Here is a 7,028-nt window from a genome sequence, read left to right on the forward strand (position 1 = left end):
AATATACTCTGCCAACTGTAAGGAATCATTAATTTTAAGCAAAAAAGAGGACATGTTTTGGATCACCATTTTAGAGACATCAGATGAGAGATGGCATGAAAAGTTGGGACACAAGGAAAGTGGTTAGGACATTATCATAAAAATGTAGATAAACCACAACAAGGTACTACAAAACTAAGGAAGTGGCTATGAGGAAGGGCGGGGTGTAGATCTGATGTTTTACTGAGGTATTTATGAGGAAGAATCAACTGGGGAGAATGACCAAATCAGACGTGGAAGCTGAGGAGGAGGAAGGAGGAGGAGGAAGAAGGAAGAGTCTAGAATAATTTTGGAGGGTTCTGGCTTTTACAGATTGGGTGAATGACAGTGCCATTAACAGAGATGGAAACCCAGAAAAGTCACGGGTGGAGAAGCAGGTAGAAAGTGAGATCAGTTCACAGTACCTATGGGAGCACTCAGGATAGCTGGCAAGTAAGGTCTGTAAGTGCAGAGAGAGATCTGTGAAGGAGTTCTAGGTACCACATGAGATATCCGCATTTGAGGTTACTAATGTAGATAAGCCAGCAAAGAGGGCAGAGAGAGCGAGAAAAGAGGTGTTAGTGGAGGTCCATACTTAGGAAGGATCGGGAAGAGAAGCTCATGTGAAAACCTGAAAAAGAACAGAGAGAGAGACACAGAGGGTAGCAGAGAACAGTGACATAGATGGTGCGAAGTTTTACAAGCAGAAAGAAATGTCCAATGTTAATAACAAAAGAGGAGATGGGGTGGGGGACGGGGCGTGGCGGGGTAAGAACTGAAAAGCCCCTGTTGAAGCAGTAGGGAAAAGGTTAAGTGATGATTGGTAAGGGGTAGAGGCTGAAGACAAGGCCAAGAGGAGTACAGATTACTTTCTAGGCCTTTTATCAATGTGAAAGAGAGTGTGAGGTGTTAACGAGAGGAATTTTGCTTTTTGTTTAAGGAAGACATCTAACCACGTTTATATGCTAAAGAGGAAAGGCCAACACAAACAGAAAAACTGAAGATTTAGGATGACAGGAAAAATCACAGGAACAAGGTGTTGCCGAAAGCTGAAGAGAAAAGACCAAAACCTTTAACAAGGAGTAAATAACACTTCCCCCTAGGCTGAGGACAGGAGAAAAGGATGGGCATAAATTAATCCCACTAAATAACCAAAGGGCTCAAATTAAAGAGAAATAAATCAAATACTTGGTTTTAAAAATTCAACTTCTGCAGACAGGCAAGCAGCATGACCTTGGGCAGGTGAGAGTTGCTTAATAGCTTAAAAATATGCAATACTTTAACTCTTCCAAGATGTGGGTCAACCCAAAGACTGAGAACCCTTAAGTGCCCCCACACCTTTCACTAGTGTGATCTAGGTCACACTGCCCATGTTCCCCAATTAACTGTCTCCAGCAATGCCAAACAATTGTGCTTTCTACAACCCACTGACTAGAATGTCAGCGCCACGTGGGCAAGGACTTTCTTGTTTTGTCCAACATAGTATCTTTAGTGCCTGGTGTACACAGTACTCAAAAATTTTTCGTTGAATGGATAAATATCAGGCTCTTCAAAATTCATCCCAGTATCTGTGAAATCCATCAGCTCCTATTATTATAAGCCTTGCTATCTAGCCAACCAGCTGTCCTGATGAAATCTAAGCCAGGTCATCCTCAGATACCACTGATTTTGACTTTCTTGAACCGTTTTCCTACTATTAGTCCACGTGTATGGCTACAGGTCCTCAACAATCAGAGGTCTGAGGGACTGTAGCAGATATAAGAAGCACAAGATGGCCAACCTCATCTCTATTTGGTTTTATCATTTTTTTTTTTAATGAGCCCTCCTCTGCTTAGGTTATAAGTCAATGAAAGTAATTTGCATTCTCTAGGCAAACACTGGAGAAGAGAAATCTACTCAATAGTTAATAAGGAAGTCAAAACATAGTGAGGACATTAAAAAATTAATGTAGTCCACCATTCATGGGTCTTCTCAAAGCTCCCTTTATAGTGGCTTATTAAAAAACTAACCATAGAACTATATGATATAGCATTTCCTCTCCTGGCTGAGTATATGCCCCAAAGAACTGAAAACAGGGACAGACATTTGTTACACCCATGTTCCAAGTAGCATTATTCACAAGACAAAAGGTGGAAGCAACCCAAGTGTCTACAGATGGATGAATAAACTAAATGTGGCAAGATAAATATATAGCAGTAGTACTCAGACTTAAAAAGGAAGAAAATTCTGACACACACTACAACACGGATGAGACTTAAGGACGTCAAGTTAAGGAAATAAGCTGGACTTCCCTGGTCATACAGAGGATAAGAATCTACCCGCCAATGCAGGGGACACAGGTTTGATCCCAGGTCCGGGAAGATTCCACATGCCCTGAGGCAACTAAGCCCTCGGGCCTAGAGCCTGGAAACTGCAACAAGAGAAGCCATCGCAATGAGAAACCCACACACCACAGCTAGAGAGTAGCCCTCGCTATTACAGAACTAGAGAAAGCCTGGACACAGCAACGAAGACCTAGTCCAGCCAGAAATAAATAAAAGAAATAAGCCACTCACAAAAGGACAAATATGGTATGATTCCTCTTACATGAGGTACTTAGTCAAACTCAGAAGCAAAGTAGAAGGGTGGTTGCCAGGAATTAGGAGGAGAGAGGATGGGGAGTTACTGCTTAATGGGGGCAGAGTTTCAGTTTTCTAACATGAAAGAAGTTCTGTGGACACTGTGGTGCTGACGGTAGCAAAACAGTGTGGACGTACTCAGCGTCCGTGACCTGGCCACTTGAAAGTGGTTTTGATTTTTCATGTGTTATTTTACAAGTTAAAAAAAAAACACCCTTGAAAATCAAAGAATCAGAATTCAACTACACATGTATTTTTAGAGTGTTATTTTATCTGGTTTATGAGGGAGAATGATGCTGTCCAGACCTCAGTTTCTACTCTAAAATGCAAATATACTTGTGAAATTTCAGTTACATTTTTTCTCTTTAAAAAATACTGTTTTTAAAAATAAAACATTTACTTTGAAAAGAATTAGCTAATAGAACCATAAGCAAAATGTATCAGCATTTGCTTTAAAGACAGCAATATGAGTTGGGTCTTAGAAATCACCAACATGTTTTATGTAGACCAATAATCACCTTCTGTTTTGTGCCCAGTACTGAGAGGTAACATCTCTCCCTTCCTTAACCTACAAGAAGTGAGGGAAACAGCCCTATGAGGTAAAGTATTAACTGAAGTAACAGTGGGTCAGAAATAAATAGCAATAAGAGAAAATAAGAATTCCCACCTCTTTGGCAGGTGTTTGTTAATATTTTGGAACTAGGGAAAGTCACACTCAAAGGGGGTGAGCACTCAAACCTCCTTCGGGGTTTCTCCAGACCCTGACCCCTCACCTTCTGGCCACACACTTCTGATCCCATCATTCCCTTCAATTCAACAGCTCTCTAGTTACTCAATCAGGCTGGAATGAGACTCTCCATTGTGGCAATGAACCGCTTTACATGCACTCTGGTGAATGCTCTTCCCTCAACCTGCATTCTGTTCCCACCAGATCTCTCATTTTATCTATCTGCCAAAGCCTATCCTTCAACGCCCATCTCAAATACCAACTCCTAGAACTATGACATGAATATGATTTCCCAGAGAAAAGCTACTTTCTTCATTAAACTCCTGTTCTAGTCTTAAAACACCCAACATCTATTCAAAACTATCTGTGTTCTTTTTTTCTCTCTCCAGCTCCATGTTACAAACTCTATGGCTTATTCATTTTCTTTTTCTTTTCTGTTTTCCAGAGAATACACTCATCATTCATATTTATTCAACATATAGGAGACCTGGGGAGATTCACAACTTGGCCAACGAGAAAAATTAAGGACAGCATAAAGTATCAATACCTGCTTGGTACCGTTTTAGGCACTAAAATGTGATTTAGTAGAAAATCTTAACAGCACAGTAAAGCAGCACAGACCATGGAGGCAAGCTGCCTATGTTTAAACACTGGCTTTGCCAACTAACTTGATGTGAACTTCTTGGAAGTTATTCAGCTTCTCCGGCCTTACTTTGCTCGTCTCTAAGATGGTGAGACTATCACCTACTTCATAGGGTTGGTGTGAAAAACTGAATTCACATACAAAAATACACCCGGAACAAAACCTGGCAAATGGTGCACAATGTGTATTAGCTGTCATGTTTATCATTATTTTTTTTTTCCCCAGAAATCAATCTCTCCACTGGTTAATGGAGAATATCAAGCTAAGACTTCTCAAGTTTCTTTCAACTTAGAGATTCCATACCCTGGTGCCATATGACACTGAAAATGTCAGAGATCACTACAAGTTGACAAATGGGGACAGGTTTCAAAAGAGAGCTAGAACCCAGAAGATGAGTTTTTTATTTTTTTTTTAACACGGAAAGATATAAGCTGAGTAGAGAAGTATGATGCAAGGAGGAAAGCTAGAAACAGCAAAGTCTAGGAAAGTAGAATAAGTGTAGGAACATAAGGAAGATAATTTGGCTAGTTTATGTTTTGAGAAATGGTGGAAAATAAGATATAAATGACTTTAAAAATAGTGGACTAAAAACAAATGATTATAAAATGTTACTTTTTCATTATCATTAACATTGTGTTTTTGGAGTAGGAGTAAGATTTCTAGTGACAGTTGATCACCATCTACTCTATCTAATAATCTGCCTTGAGAATAACTCACACGCTATAAATCTGATTATTTAGCAAGAATCTGTACAAAACCCAAGAATTTCAACACATTCTTCTAAAGCCAAAATAAGTAACTGCTAGATTACACTTGTTTTAGAAGCATCTCTTTTCTCTCTGCCAGCTTAAAGAAACTAAGAGCTGATTACATAAAGATGTGATAAAACTAAAACATAAAGAACTGTACTCTTCCACAAATTGCACTGAATTATTAACAGTGTAGGTCAGATCTTACCATTCCCCTGCTCAAAACTCTCAGTTTCCATCTCAGGCAGAAGAAAGATGAAATCTTCACAACAGCCTAAAAGGTCCTGGTTATCTGGTGCTCCCTGCAACGCCTTGTTCCCCTCCCTGACCTTACCTCCTAATAATTCCTCCTTTTTGCTCACAGTACTCCAAACATGCTGGTCTTGTAACTGTTCCTCTAACAAGCCAGCATTGTCCTCTTCAAGGTCTTTATACTTGCTGGTTCCTCTGCCTGGAAGGATCATTCCTCCAGAAACTAGGTGGGCTCACTCCCTCACCTCCTTATCTAGTCCACTTAAACATCAGCTTGTCTGTAAACACTTCCCTGACCATGCTGTTTAAAAAGGCAACATCTCCCCATTCCTCTCTTCAGCTTTATTTTTTTTCACCTAAGGCATTAATCATCTTCTAACATACAGTATAATTTATATATTTGTTTTCTCTCTTTCCCTCACTACAACGTTTCATGAGGGTCAGGGTCACAAACCAAGCACACTGGTAGGGAATAGGCACACAGAAGTTATCAACAAAAATATTTCTTGAGTGAATGAACTGCATATTAGGCCATAGTATGTCCCATCTGGGTACAGGAAAACACAACATACATTTTTTTTCCTTCACCACTTAAAGTCTAAACATGAATTTTGGTGTCAAAGACCTTCCACTGGGCTTGGCTCTGGAAAGTTAAAGCGAATTAAAACAGCATCTCTGCTCTTTAGGAGTTCGGTGGTGTGTATACAGAAAACAGATATATACAAAGATCATTCACAAAAAAACAAACTGTATGGGAACCCTGAGGAATCTGAATGACCGCCCAAAGGGGTGAGGGGGCAAAGCTTCCGCTAAGGTGATAAGAAAGCTAAGATTCCCCCGAAGTCTCGACTAGTATGATTGTTCTTCCTTATATTATTGGTGCCTAAGCTTGCAACTCCATATAAATTATTTACCCACATTAGAAAGGCTCTTTAGCAGGCCATAGAAAAGTTTTGTGAGGAGGCTGATGCTAGTCACAGATACACTCAAAACTACACAAAGATCACCGACTATGCCTTTCACTGTCTTCAGATTTGGCAACTTTGGCCTGGCAGGTCCCCCGATCTGGAGACCAGCATCTGCTAACTGCTGCTGGCTCGGATCAGAATCCTCCCCATGCCTATGCCTCCCGAAGCCCAGAACCCTGCAAATCCCTTCCCGGACGGGCGAGCGCCGCCTCCGGAAAGCCGCCAACTGGGCCTCATCAAGAGTTGTGGGAGAAGCGGGAGCCGTAGGAGGGCGACGAGGCTCCGAAAGGCTCCTTGAGTCTTCAGTCCCGCACTCCTACCCCTCCCCGGGCCCCTGCGCCTCGGCTTCCTGGAAGCTCCGCCGACTCTTTGTTAAGAGAGGCCGCGGTTCCCTGGCCCTCACTAGGCCCCGCAGTTGCCTGTGGTGCCCCCAAGGGGTTACGGCCCCGCGTCCAGACCCACCTCGCGCAAACCTGCTGCTGCGGCTGCGGAGGCAGCTGCTGCTACCGCCGACTCGGAGAGAACCTCACGGCCCGAAGTACGCGCGGTCCAGGCCCAGTCCCGCCGCGCTCCTCCCTCTCCGCCCCCTTCGCTACCGCCGCCGCCGCCACCGCCTCTTGGCCCGTTGCTGACGGAGGGGGGAGGGGAACAAAACCGGACATGCGCAGTGCGGAGAGCGCGGGCCGAAGGGCGGGGCCTGGTCTACGGCTCCCGGAAGGCGCCCCGGGCGCTGGGCCTTAAGGCTCCCAGATAACTTCACAGACGCCTCGGACCTGAGTGAGGAGTGTTCATGGCCCGTATAGGGAGTGGGTCTGGGAGTGAAGAAAGTAGTAGTGGCAGGGAGCTGCCAAAAAAAATAATCCCCCACAAGGGGCTCGGGTGGAAAATACATGCACATGAAATTGCCGATTCCCTAAACTCTGCTCCTTAGCAAATACGACCTGGGCGACATTTCTCCGCGTGCCCCTGGACACGTGGTCTTGTAGAGCACGGTGACTTTTAACTTCCGGAGCACGGGTTCAGCGTGATGACAACTAGACTGAACCCTAGCGG

At 43.3% G+C, this 7,028-nt stretch overlaps 1 protein-coding gene across 2 annotated transcripts in view; it reads right to left on the bottom strand.

Moving 5' to 3' along the window:
* Window positions 1-6,608, bottom strand: part of DDX42 (DEAD-box helicase 42) — a 35,897-nt gene extending 29,289 nt beyond the window's left edge. Inside the window, exon 1 of one of the 2 annotated variants that reach the window (XM_086356972.1) lies at window positions 6,438-6,608. The gene's annotated coding sequence lies outside the window, so the exon portion shown is untranslated. The remainder of the gene's footprint in view (window positions 1-6,437) is intronic. The other variant, XM_086356974.1, reaches the window with a different exon arrangement.
* Between the last annotated feature and the right edge of the window lie 420 nt (window positions 6,609-7,028).

The sequence above is a fragment of the Bos grunniens genome, chromosome 19, assembly GCF_055505025.1.
Source record: "Bos grunniens cultivar Pamir isolate PY7600 chromosome 19, Bosgru_T2T1.0, whole genome shotgun sequence".
Taxonomy (NCBI): Eukaryota; Metazoa; Chordata; class Mammalia; order Artiodactyla; family Bovidae; genus Bos; species Bos grunniens.